General features: G+C 39.9%; 1 protein-coding gene across 6 annotated transcripts in view; it reads right to left on the bottom strand.

Moving 5' to 3' along the window:
• GOLGB1 (golgin B1) overlaps positions 1–10,159 on the bottom strand; it is a 92,461-nt gene extending 82,302 nt beyond the window's left edge. For 5 of the 6 annotated variants that reach the window (XR_014824696.1, XM_084991079.1, XM_084991081.1 and 2 more), the window contains exon 1: positions 10,043–10,159. The gene's annotated coding sequence lies outside the window, so the exon portion shown is untranslated. Of the gene's footprint in view, positions 1–7,792; positions 7,858–9,324; positions 9,715–10,042 lie in introns of those variants that run through there. The other variant, XM_084991080.1, reaches the window with a different exon arrangement.
• Between the last annotated feature and the right edge of the window lie 13,144 nt (positions 10,160–23,303).

The raw sequence follows: 23,303 nt of genomic DNA, 5'->3' as shown, positions 1-23,303 counted from the left end.
TGAGCTGCATCTGCAACCTACACCACAGGTCACGGCAATGCTGGATCCTTAACTCACTGAGTGAGGCCAGGGATTGAACCTGTGTCCTCATGGATGCTAGTCGGGTTCGTTAACCACTGAGCCACGATGGGAACTCCACGACCCAATAATTTTACTCCTAAGCATTGATCTCAGATAAAAGAATACTTAAAGTCACACAAAAACCTATACATGTTCTTAGTAGCTTCAGTTTTAAGAGCCCAAAATTGGAATCAGCAAAGATGTTCTTCAACAAGTAAATGGTTAAAGAAATTATGGTACAGGTATACCTCATTTTATTGAGCTTTGCTTTATCTTGCTTGACAAATTCTGCATTTTGTATAAATTGAAGGTTTGTGGCAACACTGCATTGAGCCAGTCTACTGGCACCATTTTTCCTATACCATGTGTGCTCATTTCATGTTTCTATGTCATGTTTTGGTAATTTCAGCAATATTTCAAACCTTGCCCCACACTTGTTATGGTGATCTATAATCAGTGACCTTTGATGTTACTATTGGAATTGATTTGGGACACCAAGAACCATTCCATATTAGATGGTGAACTCAATCAATAAATGTTGTCTGTGTCCTGACTGCTCCACCCACCAGCCATTCTCTTGTCTCTCTCCCTCCCCTTAGGCCTTCCTATTCCTTGAGACACAACAATACTGAAATTAGGCCAATCAATAACCCTACAATGTTCTCTAAGTGTTCAAGCAGAGGCACAGTCACGTCTCTCACTTTAAATCAAAACCTAGGAATGATAAGCTTAGTGAAAAAGGGATGGCAAAAGCAGAGACAGATGGAAAGCTAGGCTTCTAGAGCTAAATAGCCAAATTGTGACTGCAGAGGAAAAGTTCTTGAAGGACATGAAAAGGGCTACTCCAGGGAACTTATGAATGATAATAAAGCAAAAGAGCCTTACTGCTGATATGGATAAGGTTTTAGTGGTGTGGATAGAAGATTAATCAGCTACAACATTCCCTCAAGCCAAAGCCTAATCCAGAGCCAGGCCCTAACCCTCCTCCGTTCTGTGAAGACTGAGAGGCCAGGAAGCCGCAGAAGAAAAGTTTAAAGCTAGCAGAGATTGGTTCAAGAGTTCAAAACATAAGAGTTCAAGGTGGAGCAGCAAGTGCTGATGTAGAAGCTGCAGCAAGTTATCCAGAAGATCTAGCTAAGGTAAGTCATGAAAGTGGTTACACTAAACAAATGATTTTCAAGGCAAACAAGTCTGTTGAAAGAAGATGCCATCTAGGGCTTTCACAGCTAGAGAGAAATTAATGCCTGGTTTCAAAACTCAGAGAACAGTCTGAATCTCTTGTTAGGGGCTATGCAGCTAGAGACTAAAAGATGAAGCCCAAGCTCAGTTACCATTCTGGAAATCCTAGGGCCTTAAGAATAATGTTAAATCTACTCTGCCTATGCTCTATAAATGGAACAACAAAGCCTGGATAATAGCCCAGCTGTTTATAACATGGCTTACTGAATATCTAAGCCCACTGTTGAGACCTACTGCACAGAAAAAAAAATAAAAAGATTCCTTTCAAATTATTCCTGCTTACAATGTACTTGGTTACCCAAGAGCTCTCACAAAGACGTACAATGAGATTAATGTTTTCATACCTGCTAACAAAAAATTCATTCCACAGCCCATATGGACCAAGGAGTAATTTCAATTCTCAAGTCTTATTATTTAAGAAATACATTTTGTAAGGCTACAGCTATCACTGATTCCTCTGATGTATGTGCTCAAAGTAAACTGAAAACCCTCTGGAAAGGACTCACCATTCTATGTTCCATTAAGCACATTCAATATGCTGCAGGTACAGTAAAAAAAAAAAAAAAAAAAATTCATGCTTCATTCATTATTTTTATTATTATTATAATAATAAGATGAACAGGAGTTTGGTAGAAGTTGATTCCAAGCCTCGTGGATAACTGAGGGCTTCAGGACTTCAGTGTAGAAGTAACTGCAGGAGTTCCCGTCGTGGCGCAGTGGTTAACAAATCCGACTAGGAACCATGAGGTTGCGGGTTCGGTCCCTGCCCTTGCTCAGTGGGTTAACGATCTGGCATTGCCGTGAGCTGTGGTGTAGGTTGCAGACGCGGCTCGGATCCAGCGTTGCTGTGGCTCTGGCGTAGGCCGGTGGCTACAGCTCCGATTCAACCCCTAGCCTGGGAACCTCCATATGCCGCGGGAGCGGCCCAAGAAATAGCAACAACAACAACAACAACAGACAAAAGACAAAAAAAGACAAAAAAAAAAAAAAAAAAAAAAAAAAGAAGTAACTGCAGATGTGGTGGAAACAGCAAGAGAATTCGAATTAAGGACAGAACCTGAAGATGTGACTGAATTGCTGCAATCTCAGGATAAATCTTAACGGATGAGGAGTTGCTGCTTCTAGATGAGCAAAGAAAGTGGTTTCATGAGATGGAATCTACTCCTGGTGAAGAAACTATAGACTATTCAAATGACAACAAAGCATTTAGAACAGTACATAAACTTAGTTGACAAAGAAGTGGCAAGATTTGAGAGGAACAACTCCAACTTTCAAAGAAATTCTACTGTGGGTGAAATGCTCCCAAACAGCACTGCACACTACAAAGAAAGTATTCAGGAAAGGAAGAGTCAATTGATGCAGCAAATTTTTTAAAATTGCCACAATCACTCCAACTTTTATCAACTACCACCCCGGTCAGTCAGCAGCCATAAGCACTGAGGCAAAACCCCATACCGGCAAAAAGATTACAACTCCCTGAAGGCTCAGATGATAGCACTTTTCACAATAAAGAATTTTTTAGACAAAATGCTACTTCACACTTAACAGACTAAACTATAGTGTAAACATAATTTTTACATGCACTGAGAAATCAAAAAATTTGTGTGACTCACTTTATTGTGATATTAGCTTTACTGCAGTAGTCTGAAACCAAACCCACAATATATCCAAGGTATGTTTGTATGTACATACCATGGCATGCAACATAGCAATAAAAAGGAACAAACGTGATACAGCTAACAATTTAGATGAATCTCTAAGAAATTATGCTGAACAACAACAACAAAAAACAATCCCAAAGGTTTCATGTTATATCATTCCACAGAGTTCCCACTGTGGCTCAGCAATTAACAAATTTCACTAGTATCCGTGAGGACACAGGTTCAACCTTTATCTTAAATATTGAAGATAAGCGATGAGAATAGGATTCCCTGAAAAAGAAAACCAAAGGAAAGGTACAGAACAAACCTAAAAACAAAGCCCAAGAGCACTTTTCTGAAATTCTAAAAATTTGAAGTAACAAATTCAAAGAAGCCACAATGTGCCTATGACTATCAACCCAGAATGACCATTAAGCTATTCTAGTAAAACTAATGGACTTAAAAAAAAAATTCTTTGGGGGAGTTCCTGTAGTGGCTCAGTAGAAATGAATCCAACTAGTATCCATGAGGATGTGGGTTCAATTCCAGGCCCCGTTCACTGGATTAAGGATCTAGCATTGCCGTGAGTTGTGGTGTAGGTTGCAGATGCAGCTCAGATCCCACGTGGCTGTGGTGTAGGCCGGCTGCTACAGATCAGATTCAACCCCTAGCCTGGGGGCTTCCATATGCCATGTGTGCGGCCCCAAAAAGAAAAAAAGAAAAAAAAATCCTTTGAGATTTAGGCCAAAATATCATGTGTCTTGTAAGAAAAAAAAAAAAAAAAAGAAGACGACTATGATCAGACTTTTCAACAGCAGTGTAAGAAAAACATTTTTCCTAGGTACCTCTCCTAAGGCATCTATTAGAAAGGTTGAGACAACCAAAATGGCTAAAGAAAGACCATCATAAGCACTGGTGGTGAGCAATAAATATGTTACTCATAGAACTAAGACTGGGATGGAGAGAGCATTGTATTTAATGAATAAACTCTGACGATATATAGGGCTCTAATTTTTAAAATTGGGGAGAATGAATAGCATATGCAAAAAAAACCTTGTAAAAACTTTAACAACCAAAACTGGCGGTGGTCATTATCAGCATTATTATTTCTTGACTATTGTATGCATCATGTGGGACTAAAATAAATGAGTAGCTATGGGCATAGTAATTCTGTCATATTTTCATTATGAAAAAGGGAGATACAAATATAATATAGAAGAAATTAAGAACCTCAAGATAAAAATTAATCTTAAATGTATATTCAAAGTATCAGTATGAACCTATAAGATATTTTACCTTAGTACATATATTTTCTTAGCTCTGTCCACCGAAAAGGCAACAATGACAAACTGAGAAGCAATAAGTATCTCTATAGAGCCTAGACTGGAGTCTTAAAATACTATTCCCCACTAAAAATAATTCTTTTTAATAGGAGGGCTTCTTGGAAAAACTACTGATTCCAGTTCTGAAGCAGTAAATACACAAAATGAGCCTGAAACATCTTATCACACAAAATATCATGGAAGCTATCAAAGACTAACCTAGAGTCACATCAGAAGGACTCAGGAGACAAACTGAAGAGGTTCCCAACAGCCAAAGGAACAACTCAGCTCCTAGTAAGAATATGAATTAAATTGCAACAGATATTTAAATCCACCCCAAATATTTAAATCCACAAGCTCATAATAATAATCAACTGGTCATCATCTAAACTATGTATTATGAAAACTAGGTAAGTGCAAGGATTTACCTTGCCTTTTCTATTTGAACTTTACCATGCAGGAAGCAAACAGTAAATGAAGGGACATATCTCTCCTTGTAAAATTATTCCAGTAATAAATGAAAACAAATGGTAGAACTGGAATATCTAGTCTAATATTTTGCAACCTGTAATAAATTCATGGATCTAGACATTGAATATCAATAGCTCCTAGCTTCAAAGAGCAAAACCATACACCATGTGCCTCTTAATGAAAGAACATTCCACCACTACTAGTTTTGCCAAAGGAATCAATCCTCAATCTGGTGAAGCCTCTGGATCCAGCTGCCAATTTCCAGGAAGTGCAGAAGACAGGGCAATATGCTGAACTGCCCCCAGTGAAAGTCCGATTCCCAGAGTTGGGAAACTCCATAGGTCAAAAGGTCTAAGTTCTTCAACAGAAACCAAAAAGCACCCAGGATGGTATCCCCTTTCTCAAATCTTTTGCATATCACTACTAGTCATGAAGACTGCAATGGATATGTAATTTCTATTGTGAAAATGTGATTTTTTTCATTTTTCAAATATAAAATTAAAATCTTGAATGTTTTTTCCCAAACTAAATCTGCCCCCGACAATCCACCATTACAACACACAAGATTCTAATGCATCCTCCCTAGAAGGGCAGATCTCCATCATCATGCTAATTATTGCACATGAAGAACATACACAGAGGAGCAGAAGATATTATTAATGGCAACAATTACTGAGCAAAATGTATCAGACACTCTGTATACATACTTTTCTAACCCTTATAAAATCTGCAAGGTATATGTTATCATCATCCTCATTTTATAGATGAGAAAAACTGACACTCAAAGAAACCAAGACATTTCAAGGTCTTCCACTAAATAAGCATTATTGAACAAGACAAAAACACTCTTTCAATGGAAAATAGGTTCTTTCACATAACTGTCAAAGAAGAACCATTTCAGGCCAAAGTAAAAGACATCCCTCACAACCTGATTCAAAATCTGAGAGGTCTGTGAGAAAGTAGATGGTCTAGTGGGAAAAGCACCAAATTCGGAGCCAGGAACTGAGCTTTCAGTCCTGTCTCCAACAGAAAGAAGTTGTATTATACTGGGCAATCACTTTATAGTTTCCTCATCTTAAAATGAGTAAGACTGACAAGGGGTATTCTCATGTCCAGGATCATGACTCCATGATGCAAGAGTCATTCCTATAGCTGTTGACAAAGGAGTAACATGAAAATGTAAAAGAAAGGGCATCTCAGGCACAGATAAAGTGCATTAGGTAGCTGAGGGACTGGGAACTCAAGGCCAAGAGAGCTACTAAGCAGCCTTGCTTAAGCTAAATAAAGAGAGATGGGTTTCCCTCTGTGACAGGTTCACTGCAGGACAGAACTGGCAGATGTATAAATAAAAATTAGTAAAGGGGAAAATATATAGTAATAAATTCATGTAAGGAATATCTGGACAAGCAATGTTCTTTCTATTACTTTCTAAAGCACCGAGACCATGAATAGAAAGTTGGAAAAATAATAAAATAAAGAGCTTCATGCCAAGGCCAGGCTTCAATAAAACATTCAGGCAAATAAAACAATCCCTCAAAGTCAATGTTGGCCACTCCTACAAATCCTGCCACAGGATTTCGACACTTGTGCGTGGAGGTGGCATTTAGAATTAAACAAGTCTTACTTTTTCAGTCTTCACTGCTATCAATAACGATTTTCAAAATATTTACTTGGTGTAGAGAATTATGCTGAGAGTCACAAAGATATAAAAAGAAACAGAGTTTGTGTTGTGGTGCAGCAGAAATGAATCCAAGGTTCGATCCCTGGCCTCAGTGGGTCGGGGATCTGGCATTGCGTTGTGCCATGAGCTGTGGTGTAGGTCACAGACGTGGCTCGGATCTGGCATTGCTGTGACTGTAGTGTAGGCTGGCAGCTGTAATTCCAATTCAACCCCTAGCCTGGGAACCTCCATATGCCACGGGTGTGGCCCTAAAGAGCAAAAAAATAAATAAAAAGAAATATAGAGCATGTTCTTAACCACAGAAAATCTAGTACAAAAGGCATGGGAAAATAAAGTAACTAAAGACAGTGAGCACATGCCTCTGACTACATACATACACACCATTTGCTTTGGAACTTAACTCACATTTTCCCACAGAAACTACAACACAGAAAATAATTATATTTCCATGTCACTCCCCAAACTTAATGCATATTTAATTTAGCCTCAGTAGTCTTCCTTAATTCCAAGTGATTCTCAACCAGTTTAAGAAACTGATACGAAATGGTGCTATATACATGGGAAAAGCATGTGCAATATTATGATATAGTTTTACAATTAGAAAATGTGAAACTATTGTTCATGATACAAAAAACTATGATTTTCATTATACAAATTTAGAAGTAAGTGGTAGCTGTGATTTATATAACAGCACTATGCACTAAGTATTGCTCCAATTGCTTTACACATACTAACTTATTTATCCTCCTCATTTTACACATTTTATTATTAAAACAAACCCAAGGAGGAGTTCTATCAATATCCCCAGTACTATGGTAAGTAAATTAAGGCACAGGGAAGTCCACTAATTTTCCCAGTCTTAGAGCTCAACAAAGCTTCTTGGCTGGTAGAGATACAGAAGATAACCTATTTTCTAAGTAACCTCGTCACCCAACATTCTTCACTGGGACTAAAAACAGGGCTGGAGGTAAGAAGGCACCCATACAATGTATATAATACTTAGAGTCATATAAGCACTTTTTTTCCCAGCAGTACACACACTAAAATGAAATGATTCAGAGTAGTGGAACCCCAAAGAATTCCATATTGTTTATGTCATAGACAGGCTCACACAGAGGCACAAGGATACATGTATATGGATATTCACTACTGCAGTGTTTGTGATGACTGAACGAAATCTCAGTCTCCATCAACAGGGGACAGGCTAAACATATATTGATATTTCTACTAGGGAATGTTGTAAAGCCCTTTAAAAGAATGAGGTAGTTTTATATTTATGGGTATGGAAAAATATAGTATTAAGTGGGAAGAAAAAGGTACGGAATAGCAGGCATATATTATGATTCAACTTGTGTGAGAGAAAAGGAAATATATATTACCTGTGTGCTTGAAAATGATCAAGAAGTTTCTTAAGAATAAACAAATTATTTACAGTGCTTGCTTCCTGGGAAATAGGGAATGGGGAAAAGGGTCAGTCCATAGAAGAGAATGAGATTTTTGGTTTTATATTACATCCTTTTGTATCAAAATTACTTTTACCAAAAGCACATTTGCTGATTTATTTAAAAGCTTATTTAAAAATAGAGTATTATAGACCCTAACATCCTCTCATATAGTGGTTCCTAACAATAAGCTAATACGTAATGATGAGTGGTGAAATGTGTCCCAAATAATTTATTACTAACAGTGGTTAAGCTAGAGGAGTTTGAGTGATTTATTTTTTTATAAACAAGAATAAAATCAACATCCTTTTAATCCACTAATGTAAAGGGGAAAAACAGAGACACTTTTAAGATTTAAGCAGAAGGAAAAAAGAATTAATCCTAACAGTAATTATTTTTATGAAAGGCTGCATCCCAGAGAAATGAAAGGTCCCCCCCCCAAAAAAAAGGAGGATTCTTCAGAGAAGCAACTTTCTCAAAAACATAAGTAAACACCTTTATGTGATTTTCAAATTTGGTGGGGAGTGTCCTAGAAAATAGGCAAGACCTTTTTTTTTTTTTTTGTCTTTTTGCCTTTTCTAGGGCCGCTTCTGCAGCACATGGAGGTTCCCAGGCTAGGGGTCGAATCGGAGCTATAGCCACCAGTCTACGCCAGAGCCACAGCAACTCGGAATCCGAGCCGCGCCTGCAACCTACACCACAGCTCACGGCAACGCCGGGTCCTCAACCCACTGAGCAAGGCCAGGGATCGAACCCGCAACCTCATGGTTCCTAGTCGGATTCGTCAACCACTGGGCCACGACGGGAACTCCAGCAAGACTTTTTTTATCCTTTTAAATATGTTTTGTGTATTATATAAGTTACATACTTATAGTGTTATTCATATATTATTTATAATTGAGTATACAGTATTTAGAGGATAGTTGCTCAAATATGTATTACTGATAGTGCAATTAAAAATACTTGGAAAGTACTGATGTACTCGAACAAATTTAACAAGCAAAGAGGAAAGCATCAAATGGTCATTCCATGGTCAAAGAATAAAACGTAAAAGCTGTGAAACAGTCAGTGTACAATGTCTGCAATTTTTGAATTCTCTTCAACTCTTCCCTATATCTATTCCATGACCATATCCTGTCACTTCCAAAAGAACACTTACTGATTTTGACAGTTCATAATCATTCTGATCATCCAAATTTAATTACTTCGTGCTTCTGAAAAGGCCTCCAGCCTTTCTGTAGTGAGCTCTCTAGTGCTATCTTGCACAAAACTGTGAGATTCTTTAAAAGCTCGGAAAGCTTCCAACTGTTTCCAAAAGTGAAAGTACTTATCCAGCGATCTTTAAATATCTCTGCCCTACTCTTAAATTGTCTTCTCCCCACAGACCAACTGAAACTCTTCAAGTCAGACAAATATATTCCTCATTTGTCGAGGGGGGTTATCTACCCCTAACACTCCTACACACCAACCTGTTATGCAGAATAAACATCCTCCATTTTCAAATCAAATTCTTTTTCCTCCAGAACTTTCTTCAGGGTTCCCTTTCCTCTAATAACCTCCCTCCGATTCCTGGGATTTTAGTCTTAATGGGATTGCAAGGATCATCCCTCTCTCTGAACCTCCCCAGCAACTCAGTAGCAGGATCCAGGATCCTTCGACAGACCCACATTTGCGTTAATAGCGCCAATGTTTCTGTGATCTCCGCCCTCAAGACCTTGGATTTGTTTGGCTCCCGCCTCCCCTTCCAGACACTAAGTTTGTTTAGGGCCTGACCGCAGAGGGGCCGGGCAGGTTCTCTCCGACGTCGGCTGCTGCGTACACAGGTCGGCCTGAGCAGGCTGCTTAGGGAACGAGGCTGTGCGGACAGGGCTGACCCGAGCGCCTTTCTCCGCCTATCCCAGAGGAGAAAAGTCCAAAGGAGGGGGCGGACAGTGCATATGTGCCTGGAGGCCGTGTAGGGCGACCCTGAAACCATCCGGCGGCGCCAGCCGGCGAGTAAACAATTGGAACCAGGCCCTGTAGATGAAGGAAGGTGGATTAAAGGGCCGGATCCAGGACTAAATCAGGAGAGGCGGGACAGGGAGGGGACCCGAGTGTGGCTGCTTCGGCAGACCTGCGGGCCTTGTGGTGGGGGTGACCGTTACAAGGCTCAAGGAAGGGAGGAGTTGGGGAGTATCCCCCACTCACCTGGAAGAGGCTGTTGCCGGAGGCTCCAGCTGCCCCCCTCCCAAATTTAAGCCACGTCAGCTCGGGAATCCCGTACACGACACCCACCTCCGCCGCGCCCCGCTGCCGGACTCAACCACTCGCTGTTGGGACGGAAACTGGGATTAGGATATGGACCAATCAGGGCTATTGACAGGGCGTTACCAGGGAGACCAGGCACGCCTTGTTTGTACCTAACCCGTCAACAATGACCGAGACCAATCAAAGTCAGGAAATGCTCCGCTTCCTCAAAGAAACAGCCAATAGACTCTAAAGAGTGGAGGAGGGGTGGAGTCAGACCCGAGAAAGTGTTCCGGAAGAAAATTTGGGGAAGAGCCGGAAATGCCGGGAGGGCGGGCCTTCTTGGTAAGGTCAGGTGTTTCCAAAGTAAAGTGGCTGCGCTTATTGCTTCTGATACCTCCGCGGGGTTGGTCAAAACTGATCGACATTGTAGCTTGGGCTTTCGCGGAGACTCTGCACTGCAGAAACCAGCTGCCATTAGGATTGCTAAATGAGCTGTGAGGAGGGTATAAGAATGTGGGTTTTGGAGTTCCCGTCGTGGCGCAGTGGTTAACGAATCCGACTAGGAACCATGAGGTTGCGGGTTCGGTCCCTGCCCTTGCTCAGTGGGTTAATGATCTGGCGTTGCCGTGAGCTGTGGTGTAGGTTGCAGACACGGCTCGGATCCCGCGTTGCTGTGGCTCTGGCGTAGGCCGGTGGCTACAGCTCCGATTCAACCCCTAGCCTGGGAACCTCCATATGCCGCGGGAGCGGCCCAAGAAATAGCAACAACAACAACAGACAAAAAGACAAAAGACAAAAAAAAAAAAAAAGAATGTGGGTTTTGCTCTTAGAGTCATAAAATATTAGACCGGAAAGTAGGACATCTAATATGACTTTTTCATTTTACTGATGAAAAATGAGAACCAGATTAAAGTGACTTTCACAAACAGCGACTTACTAATGTGACTCGGACTAGGTAGAACTTGGCATCTGTATGAAAGGATCAGAGATGTTTCTAAGGATTTGAGTTAGAGGGAAAGTAGTGAATACCAGAGAATGCCTTTTAATAAGTGGTGTCAGAACTGGCCCTTAAGCAGGTGAGGGTTGAGGGCTCTGGTACTGGGACAGGAGTCAGTGAGGTGCTCCAGTAACAGTCACAGAGCCTCTAAGGAAAGGAATAAAAGTAGCCAGCTCCTGTGATATCAGGGACTCCCTTGACAATTAGTATTATTTGAATTTATTGAGACTTACTGTGTGTCAGGCACTCAGCCCACCCTATGCATCCTCGTGCTAATGTTTATTACATAAATCTTTGTGGATCAAACATCAGTAAGGCATTTTCTGGTGACCATCTAAATTGTAGTCCCCTGTAATTAGTGTGTACTGTTCTTGGACTTGGCGATATAGCTGAGATCAAGGGAAAACAAATTCCTGCCATTTTGAAAACAATAATTTAGTGAGGAGAGAAAAAACTAAACAGTTGGCTCTTGAACAACACAGGTGTGAATTGCCCTGGTCTAAGAAAACACTGATTTTTTTTCAATAATAAATACCATAATACTGCACTATCTGGCCTGTGGTTGTTTCAACCCATGAATACAAAACCACCTGTAATGAAGAAACATATATAGGGATAATGGACTAGAATTTATTCTGGGATTTACCATTTTAGGAGGTCAGTGCCCCTAATTCCCATGTTGTTCAAGGATCAACTGTAATATGGTAGATGGCAAATGCTTAGGAAAAATACAACAGAGAAGGGGTATAGTGGCTGCAGGGGACTGTAATTTTAGAAAAACAGACCAAGCGTGCTGGCTTTTGCTTCATTCTCTTGGACTTCTTAAAACCTGGAATGTACAGAGCAGCACTTCCAGGGCCCAACATGAGCCGAGGCTTGAAGGGCTTCTGCAGGCTCTCGGAGAGATTTTATTTGAGGTCAGTAAGCAAGGAATGTTGCTGAATATCAACTGCAGCTGTTTAGTAATGAGGCACCCAGGCAAGTGCATCAACAGCTGAACCTGCTCCCTGACAATGTGTAGGCCTCTCATACAGCTGTTCTGTGTGTGTTATATTTAAATACAGTCATTAAATAAAATCCTCATTAATCATGATTCCCTAAGAGTGAAGAAGTCTATGAGATCTGGATTTTGTGTGAAAGTATCTGTGTCTATTTGCCTGCGGAGGTCTTGTCTTTCAGTTATATTCCCCTACATCAGCAAAAATACCAGACAGATCCAGAGTATACAGATACCCAATACTCAGAACCTAAGAAAAGATTGTTCTTCAGAAATCCCTGGCCCTCATAAGTAGTCATGGCTGTTTCCTCTGGAAATGCAGAGAGATACTTTGCATACTTGCGTTGCTCATTTCTTACAGTACGCAGTGGCAGTAGATGGGAATAAATGCTCCACCTATGCAGAAGACAGATGGACTGCTGTTCTGTGAATTATTTATTCTGGTGTCCCAAGGAGGCCAATATGATATGGGATAGATTTCAGTCCATTTGTTTCTATGTCCCATCTGGTAGTCATCCTTTATACCAATTGACTCCTAGAAACAGATGCCAGAGGAGGTTCTCGATAGGAATTGGAACTTTCTTCTGACTTTGCTCCTGGGAAGGTTGGCACTCCTGATTAGGCACTAGGCTCAAGGAGAGACTGAGCTGGATTTAGGAAAACTGAGACAAGGCCTAATGAGTTTTGTTTCAAATTCTTGTTTGCCTTAACATTTGGAAAGTATAGCAGCCTTGATGTGTATTTTCCAGCTCCCGCCCAGGAGAGTTGTGCTCTCCACAGTTCTCTGTAGATGGTCTATCTTTGAGGACAGAAGAGGTTGGGATTCAGGGACCTCTTGTCTGTAGAGCTGTGGTGTCTCCTTGCCTGCTGCTGGATGAGCTTTGGGATGGAGAGCAAGGATAGCAGGTTGTGTTCTGAGAGGGCTGCAAGGGTGGAATGAGTAAATGTCCTGGTTCAGTTTTCTCAGAAGCATCAGAGATGCCTGAGAGATACAGAAACTTGCCAGTTTCTGCTCCTGCCTTGATGTTTAGGCCCTGATGCTTGTCTTTAGGCTCTTGCTGAGCAGCAGTTTGCTCAAAAGTGGGCAGGGCTCTGGCATATATGAGAACAGGAGAACTAAAGGACCAGGCATCCTTGCCTGGGGGATGGCAAGAGTTGTCTCCCAGCTATGGTCTTGCTGGGAGCTGCTCTTCTGAAAGCTGAAGAAGAAACCATTGTTAAAAAAAACTCCTACTATGTCTTCAGGGGTGAGGGATGTCAGAGCTGTTTTGATTCTAAGGCCTGGAATAAGCCAGACTCCAGGAGAATTGATGGAGGTCTTTCTTTCTTTCTTCCTTTCTTTCTTTCTTTCTTTCTTTTTTTTTTTTTTTGCTTGTTAGGGCCGCACCCACAGCATATGGAGGTTCTCAGGCTAGGGGTCAAATTGGAGCTGTAGCTGCCAGCCTATGCCACAGCCACAGCAATGCAGGATCCGAGCTGCCTCTGTGACCTACACCACAGCTTACATCAATGCCAGATCCTTAACCACCGAGCAAGGCTGGAGATTGAACCTGCGCCCTCATGGATGCTAGTCAGATTTGTTAATTGCTGAGCCACAATGGGATCTCCAATGTAGGCCTTTCTAACTTCAAGAGTCTTTTCCGACAAAATCGGCAGGCTCTGGATACTTCATGGAGCATGTGGAGCCAGGCAGAAACTCTTGGAAGCCCTTGTAGACAAAGCAGGGGAATGGCTAAAATAAGTGGCCTATTCTCTATAAGGGGTGAGTCCACAGTATTTTGTAGAGGCGAAGCAACATTCATGCCACAAGAACTCAGGCACTATTTCTATGTGATTTGTTATTGAGCATTTACAATATATAAGTCATATGGAGAGCAGTGGTGACTTTTTCATACTAAGGCATCTAGATCCAAGGGCATGAGGAATCTGAAGTCAGAAGACAATTCCTAGGGAACATAACCATACAGCTCCTATTCAACACTTATTCAACAAATACTAAGCACAGATCATGTGTCAGGCACTTATGTAGTTTATTTTTTATCTGGGATCTAAGAATAAATCTCAGGCCTTTAAGCAAGACTTGTGAAGGGGAATTCTCTAGCCCATCAATTTGAAGAAAGTTCTTATTATGCATCTTATGGCATGTAGTAGGCCCCTCTTTTGGAGAACTCCCAAGTACTCTAAAGGTGCCTCAGGATACAACTATATTTAGTGAGTTAATACACTAGCTCAAAGAGGCCACTAGAACTCAAGTTACATATCAAACTGATATTTCTAATACACTTCATAGCTCCTTTCAAGGACTGTACCACTGAAGCCTACCCTCATCAGTACTTCTAGCCAAGAACATCACCAAGATTAACAGGCACCCCACCATTGCTAACATAACTAATAATTTTGATGATTTGCATGTAGAGCAGATACTGTGAGAAAGTCTATAGATGTCCTAAATGCCAATAAATTGTCCCGTTCTGCCAAATAAACTCTTCTTGATCTTTATTAGAAGATTTCTTTAACAAGTAAGAGATTTTCTGCATTTGCTACTTGAGAGTTGTAAGCATGCTGTTTAGGAAAACATATTCAACCTAGAGTCAAAATTAAGCTGTTAATAGGTTTTGTATAACCAGGAGTTAACAGCTTCTCTTCTGATGCTTGACGGGAATGTAGTCTCAGCCTTTCTCTCTTGCTTTATTCCTCTCAGCCTTCAAGATTACCCACCTTCTCATTTCCTTTCCTTACACGCATTGACGTTAGGCTGACAGGCCCGAGAAATACTGATTAATACAAATGAAGTATTTGGCTGCATAATTTACAGACCCAGTAAAAAGACACCTTAGAGGACTCTGGTAGGGACAGACGTATTACGTTTCTGCTCCCTGGGAGACTCTTCCATTAAGATATGTGACTTTCCCTTTATGCCTGTGTAGTGCCAAGTGTTGCACACTCTAGAGATGGCCATCCAGGACCTTGCTGCAACTTTCTTGTCTTCTCTAAGTTATGTGAGCATTCTATGAAGCCAGTTTATTCATTCTACATTTATTACTTTAATCTGAGTTATTTTATTAATCTTTCTATTCTTTTTATCATTTATTCTTATGAATATATTACATGAAAATTCTGAGCACTTAAAATTGCTTCAGTCTCTTAGTGACTGGGAAAGACCACTTTCCATGTGGGCTAGCCAAATCCACACTCAATAAATAGTTTCTAAGTGCCTTCTTCATAACATTTTAGTTGAGTAGATAGAGTATTTTTTATTCCCTTGGCCTGGAACACTCCCCTTCTACTCCTTGGACTGGTCAATTCTTCTTTGAGGGGCTTCTGGTCATCTTCCAGACAAAGTTAGGGACTTTCATATATACATTATTTCCTGCAAAATAATAGACGTCATACTTTTGTTGTTGTTTTTTGTTTTGTTTTGTTTTTGTTTTTGTTTTTTTTTTTGCTTTTTTAAAGGGCCGCATCTGCAGCATATGGAAGTTCCTAGGCTAGAGGTCAGATCAGAGCTGTAGCTACTGGTCCACACCAGAGTCACAGCAACATGGGATCCTGAGCTGCGTCTACAACCTATACCACAGCTCATAACACCAGGTCCTTAATCTACTGAGTGAGGCCAGGGATCGAACCCACATCCTCATGGATACTGGTCAGATTCACTTCCGCTGTGCTGCAACACATCATACTTTAAATCATTTACTTGTTTAATGTTTATCTCTTCTATTGGGATGTAAACTCCATTAGCAGAGACTCTCTGTGTTCTGCATCTAGTGCACATATTTTACATCATAGATGTTTATAGATATTCATTGAGTAAATAGTTGTGTCTTATTAGAGTTTAAAATTTCTGAGGTAATAGACACTTGGTCAAATACTGAGAAACAATTATTACTTGAGTACCTCAAAGTTCATAAATACCAGTATAGGGACTAAAAAAATTATAGGACCCCATCCCAGCCATCAAGAGTTGTTTCATAAAGTGGATGGGCCATTTTCACACAACCAGTTAAATACCTATATAAATCTCAAGTACCAAAAGAGTGGTTGAGTGAATGAATGGATAATTAATTGAAATGAATAAGTGGTTCATTTTAGAGTGGTAAAGACCTGGATTTAAACTTGGGCAAGTTAGTGTCTTGCAGTTTCAGTTTTCACATCTGTAAAATGAAAATTATAAATGTTCCTACAAGATAAGGGACATTGTAAGTATAATGGTCATCAAATATTTATCAGAATCAGGCACATATCACATAATAAATGACAACAATTACACAGAGGCAGCATCAGTAGTAATAGGATAACTAAGTTCCTGGAGAGGCAGGGTGGGATGATTTGATGAAGAGTCATATCATTCTCAAATAGACTAAGAAAGGGATCAACTGTTAAAGACTAGTGCTGAAATGAATATCTTAGATCAGGAGTTCTTAAACTTTTGGGTTTCAAGACCACATGATATACTTAAATATTTATGAGGACTCTGTATTAGGGTTCCTAAGAAAAACAGAACTAGTAAAATTCCATTTTATTATATAAATATATATAAGAAGGGGTTTAGTATAAGAATTGCATCATGTGAGTATGGAGGATGAGAAGTTCCACAGTCTGCCTTCTGCAAAATGGAGAACTAGGGAAGCCAGCGGTCTAATTTAGTCCCAGTCCAAAGGCTTGAATACGAGGGGGAGTCAATAGTTTAACTCCCACTCTGAGGCAGGCCCAAGTCTGCTAGTACAAGTCCCAGAGTCTGAAGGGCTTGAGAACCAGAAGCTACTGTGTCTGAGGACAGACATCCTAGCTCAAGAAGAGACAATAGAATTTGCCTTTCTTTTATTTTTTTATCTTTTTAGGGCCACCCTGTGGCATATAGAGGTTTCCAGGCTAGTGGTTGAATCAGAGCTGTAGCTGCCAGCCTATACCACAGCCACAGCAACGTCAGATCCGAACTGCAGCACCGGATCCTTAACCCACTGAACAAAGCCAGGGATTGAACCTGCAACCTCATGGTTCCTAGTTGGATTTGTTTCGGCTGCACCACAATGGGAACTCCGAATTGGCCCTTCTTTCACATTTCCTGTTCTGTTCCGGCCCGGCCCTCAACAGAGGCCTGCCCACATTGGGGAGGGCAGATTTTCTCTACTCGGTCTATTGATTCAAATGCTAATCTTTTCCAGAAACACTTTCACAGAAATTTTACCAGCACTCTGGGCATCCCTTAGCTCAGTCAAGTTGACACATAAAATTAACCATCACAGATTTCACAGAACGTTTGTTTAGGTGGATTATAAGCAGTGATGTGCTAGTAAATGTTTAATAACTGGAGGAAATGTTTCTCCAAGAGTAAAATTTTCTTTATGCATATACCAACTATCTACTGATTAATGTGAAATAGGCATACCACCATGGTTGATTTCACCAGCGAATGTGCAGAAGTGTTGAGGGACACACACATACACATGCATTCAGTATTTCCTATATACAGATATAATACACATAATACTTTTGTTTTAAATGATTTATCAAATAATGTTTATATAATTTTATTGAATACCTTTAAACTAATTAATATTGGTATGTATCCGAATGTGAATTCATACTGAAGTTTAATAAAATTAATCTTTACTGCTTTATGAGAACATTCTTTTTAAGACCAAACCCACAGCATATTGAAGTTCCCAGGTTGGGGGTCTAATTGGAGCTGCAGCTGCTGGCCTACACCACAGCCATAGCAACGCAGGATCCGTGCCATGTCTGTGACCTATACCACAGCTCACAGCAATGCTGGATCCTAACCCACTGAGTGAGGCCAGGGATCAAACCCGCATCCCCATGGATAATAGTTGGGTTTGTAATCCACTGAGCCACAATGGGAAGTGAGGGTGGTCATTTTTTGATTTCAGTATTGTGCATGAATGACCATGAAGAATACAGGGGTTACTGTAATGGTCAGGTACCTCTGCCTTGATTCCTGTCAGCGTTTCAGCACTATTTCTTTTGTACCATCAGTGGAAATATCAACACAGTCTAAAAGGCAAATAACATTGAGGTATTATTATGAAACTATTTTTTTTTTAATTTTCCCACTGTACAGCAAGGGGGTCAGGTTATCCTTACATGTATACATTACAATTACATTTTTCCCCCACCCTTTCTTCTGTTGCAACATGAGTATCTAGACAAAGTTCTCAATGCTATTCAGCAGGATCTCCTTGTATATCTATTCTAAGTTGTGTCTGATAAGCCCAAGCTCCCGATCCCTCCCACTCCCTCCTCCTCCCTCCCCCTCCCATCAAGCAGCCACAAGTCTCTTCTCCAAGTCCATGATTTTCTTTTCTGAGGAGATGTTCATTTGTGCTGGATATTAGATTCCAGTTATAAGTGATATCATATGGTATTTGTCTTTGTCTTTCTGGGCTCATTTCACTCAGTATGAGATTCTCTAGTTCCATCCATGTTGCTGCAAATGGCATTATGTCATCATTCTTTTTTATGGCAGAGTAGTATTCCATTGTGTATATATACCTCATCTTCCGAATCCAATCATCTGTCGATGGACATTTGGGTTGTGAAACTAGTTTTGATCCTATGGTAACTGAAGAGGTCTCAGGACTTGACTTACATGTGGAATCTGACAAAAGGACACAATGAACATCTTTGCAGAACAGATACTGACTCACTGACTTTCAAAAACTTACGGTTTCCAAAGGAGACAGGTTTGGGGGTGGAGAGATGCGCTGGGGGTTTGGGATGGAAATGTTATAAAACTGGGTTGTGGTGATCATTGTACAACTATAAATGTAATAAATTCATTGAGTAATATAAAAAAAGACATTTGCCTCTCATTTTCAATAAAAACTATTTGCTTTCTTTCTCTGCACTGTATCTAGGGCAATTTTCATATACCTAGCTTTTAATTCTTTTTGGCTGTCTTTAATCAAATGATTAAACCATGTACTGAGTTTTTATTTCAATGACTATGTTACCATTCTACAGAACTTAATTGGTTATTTTAAAATGTTTTTTAGTATTCCATTTAGACTTGTGTTGGAGTCTGGGCTATAGCCCTTTGCTTAATTTTTCATGGCTGTCCTACAAACAATAAAATGGTATATCTAAAAAAACAAAACCAAAAAACAAAACAAAACAAAACAAAAAAACAAAATAAAAACAAACAAAAAACCCCAAAGAGGTCTCAGAACTATTCCCTACAGAAAGAAGTCTATGAACAACATATTGGAAATTATTGTTTTACACTGTAGACTCTTTAAGGGAAAACATAGACTTTTTTTTAATTACATTGCTTTTTTGTTAATCGAATTTGAGACTCATTACTCCAACTGCAACATGCAGATGTACAACTCTCCAAATATTTTTTTAGTCTCACAGACATTAGGTATGCGTCAGTTAACTTTTGCCCACAGAACACAGGCTCTTCAGTTCATCCTCTATTTGGCTGACAAAGAAACTATAGAACTTCTCTTCAAGGAACACAGTGAAGAGGTGAAGTAGAATGTTTACAATTTTATTAAGAAATAGGAAACATATTTTTTGGATTATAACTTTTGAGCTCTTTAATTCATAAGAGTGCTTTAGAATGGCAGTGTAAATATAGTTCGGTTACTGTGAATGTCTTTGACACTTTGGCAAAGAAGTAGGCCTTTGAGAACATGGTATTTCCTTCCTTTCTTTGAGACAGTTACAAACTCAGGTGAACACATTTAGAAGTCAGAGGTAGATATTTAAAAACAAACTGGCCTAGGAGTTCCCTTGTGGCAGTGGGTTAAGGATCCAGTGATGTCACTACAGCATCTCTAGTCTCTGCTGTGGTATGGGTTCGATCCTTGCCCTGGGAACTTCTACATGCTGAGGGTACTGACAAAAACAAACAAAATCCTCGACTAATACTTCCCTATAGTTGCTTTTATTTTAAATGTAAATGTGACCTGTGAGAATGATTCCTATAAATGTTTTTGTCTTCTAGATCTTATTTTTATTTATTTTTTATTTTTTATTTTTTTTTTTGCTATTTCTTGGGCTGCTCCCTTGGCATATGGAGATTCCCAGGCTAGGGGTCTAATCGGAGCTGTAGCCACCAGTCTACGCCAGAGCTACAGCAACGCGGGATCCGAGCCGCGTCTGCAACCTACACCACAGCTCAGGGCAATGCCAGATCGTTAACCCACTGAGCAAGGCCAGGGACCGAACCCGCAACCTCATGGTTCCTAGTTGGATTCGTTAATCACTGCGCCATGACAGGAACTCCTAGGTCTTATTTTAAATGTATAACTTTTCTGGCATCGTTTGAGACTTTACATATCCCCATTACATGTACAAATTATTTTGCAACAGCCTAAATAAATGTTTGAGACTATGAAAAAGCACAGCCATGAATCTATGATATATACACTGAATCATCCAAATGGTAGAGTTTCCATTTTCTCAGATGCTGTTGTCTTCAGACAGACACCTGGCATTACTCAAATTCCTTTATGAAATATTTATTTCTTCATACAGCTTTGAGTTACTGTCTAATGACCTTTCACTTCACCCTGCAGGACTCTCTAGAGCATTTCTTGCAGGGCGGGTCTGGTGATCATCAGCTCCCTCAGCTTTTGTTTTTCTGTGAATGTCTTCATTTCCCTCACACTCTTGAAAGATAGTTTTGTCAGATATAGGATTCTTGGCTGACAGTTTTGATTTGTTATTTTCTTTTAGCACCTTCAGTACATAGGCTCACTGCCTTCTGGCCTCTAAATTTTCTGACGACAAATCTCCTGATATTGAGAATCCCTTGTATGTGACAAGTCACTTCTCTTTTTCTGCTTTTGAGATTCTCTTTGACAATTAACTTTTAAATTGATTACAAATAAGAAAAAAATTTTACATTTTCTTTCATTTTTACAATTTCCCTCACTTTTTTTTTTTTTTTTTTTTTTTTTTTGGTCTTTTTGCCATTTTCTTGGGCCGCTCTCGCAGCATATGGAGGTTCCCAGGCTAGGGGTTGAATCGGAGCCTTAACCACCGGCCTACACCAGAGCCACAGCAACTCGGGATCCAAGCCACATCTGCAACCTACACCACAGCTCACGGCAATGCCAGATCCTTAACCCACTGAGCAAGGCCAGGTATCGAACCCGCAGCCTCATGGTTCCTAGTCAGATTTGTTAACTACTGAGCCACGATGGGAACTCCTCCCTCACTTCTTGTATAGATCTAATTTCTATCTTGTATCCTGTTTCTTCTGTCTAAAAAATCTTTAGTTTTTTCTTTATGATCAGCTTTGTTTTTCTGGAAAAAATATATTTCCTTCATTTTTTGAAAGATATCATTGCTGTTTATGGAATTCTAAAGATGCCATTTCCATTGTCTCAGAGATATCTGCAACCCCATGTTCAGTGCAGCATTTTTTCACAATAGTCAACATATGGAAACAACCTAAGTGTTAATGGATCTTTGGATAAAGAATATGTAAGAAAATATAAATATATAATATTATTTGGTCACAAGAAAGAAATCCTCCATTTGTGACAACGAGGATATTATGCTAATTGAAATAAATCAGAGAAAAATTGTATGATTTCACTTATATGTAGAATCTTAAAAAAAAATAAAAGGTCAAACTCAAAAACAGGAGGCAGAATGGTGGTTACCAAGGGCTGAGAGGTAAGGGAAATGGGATGCTAGTCAAAGAGCACAAACTTTCAACTATAAGATGAATAAAGTCTTTAAAAATTAATCATTAAAATTCAGTAGCAATTATCGCATTTGGATTCTTTTTTGTCATAATTTGAAAATGACCTAAATGGATATGGATATTCCTAAAATGAAAAACATCATGTAGAGTAGCTTTCCTACAGAATTTCTATTAACCACAGAAATTTCTATTTCTAGGTACTCTATAGGTTTATAAACATGAAATGTTAAGAATTGTGTTTCTATTATACCCACTCTGGTACATTTTTCTCTATAGAAAATAAGCTTTGATGTGAACAAGTCCTCAAAATTAAATTATGACAAATTGTTGATTAAATATTGATAAAATAATTTTTTCATGTCATGTATTTTTCATTTATCTGAGTAATACTGAATTGCTATATTGTAAACATAACAGCATTTTAAGTCAGAAGGTAATACGACATTAAGGCAGAAATTTAAACAAAAAAATGGGAGTTCCCATTGTGGTGCAGCAGAAACAAATCCGACTAGGAACCGTGAGGTTGCAGGTTCTATCCCTGGCCTCACTCAGTGGGTTAAGGATTTGGCATTGCCACGAGCTGTGGTGTAGGTCACAGACGTGGCTCGGATCCCGTGTTACTGTGGCTGTGGTGTAAGCTGGCAGCTGTAACTCCGATTGGACCCCTATCCTGGGAACCTCCATATGCCATGGGTGCAGCCCTCACAGCAAAACAAACAAACAAACAAACAAATAAATAGATAAAACTAAAAAAATTACATTGCAGTATTGCAGGGAGATTGAGTTGAACCAGTTGGGAGCTAAGCTGGGTTTGGTTTTTTTTTTTTATCTTTAATGCGCTATAGTCTTCAAACTCCTCTAATTTTTAGCTGGTGTTTTTTTATGTTTAGAGTGGGATCTGGAAGGCTTGAAGGTTTTTGTGTTCCTGCTCCACCTCCAGTTTCAGCCATCCCTATACACTTTTGCCACAAAGAGGGCATCTCTCTCCATACACCATCCTTTACCTCAGCAGTACACTACCGTTGCTTATTACTTGGTGCTAGGCTTGCTGTTGGTACTTGGGTGGTCTGTTTTCCCAATCTAGCCTGAATCTTAGGCCACGTTTCTTCTTCCTAGGATTGGAGGTAGGGCTTTCCCCAGGTTCCTACCCTTCTACCCCAGGCAGGGCAGTCAAACTACCTCATATTTGTGGTTGGTCTTTAACAGGAAAATTTCCTTTCATTAGCAGCATTAGCAGCCGTCTGCTTTATATTGGCAGGATTTCTGGGCCCAAGGTAATTTCCCCCTCCACTCTCAGGAGAGAGAGTTTTTGTTTCTATCCATCCCTCAGCAATACTGTTTCTCTACTTGTGTCTGGGGCTACAATGTTTCCTATCCCCATGGCCCCTACACACAGACAGCTAGGTTTTGTTTCTATTCCTTCCTCACATGCAGTAAAATTTCATCTGAACTTTGGCAGTAAGAGGGCTTGCTGCCCTACTCTAGCAGCTTAAGGCTTTTAAGAGAAGGGTTTGGGAAAGCAGGTGAGGCTTTGTTACAA

This window comes from Sus scrofa, chromosome 13 (genome assembly GCF_054392235.1).
Source record: "Sus scrofa isolate SSC_HxYL_T2T_F1_AM1 chromosome 13, Sscrofa_HxYL_maternal_Yorkshire_Landrace_v2.0, whole genome shotgun sequence".
NCBI lineage: Eukaryota > Metazoa > Chordata > Mammalia > Artiodactyla > Suidae > Sus > Sus scrofa.
Note: the sequence above shows the minus strand (reverse complement) of the source record. Positions and strands in the feature narration are given on the sequence as shown.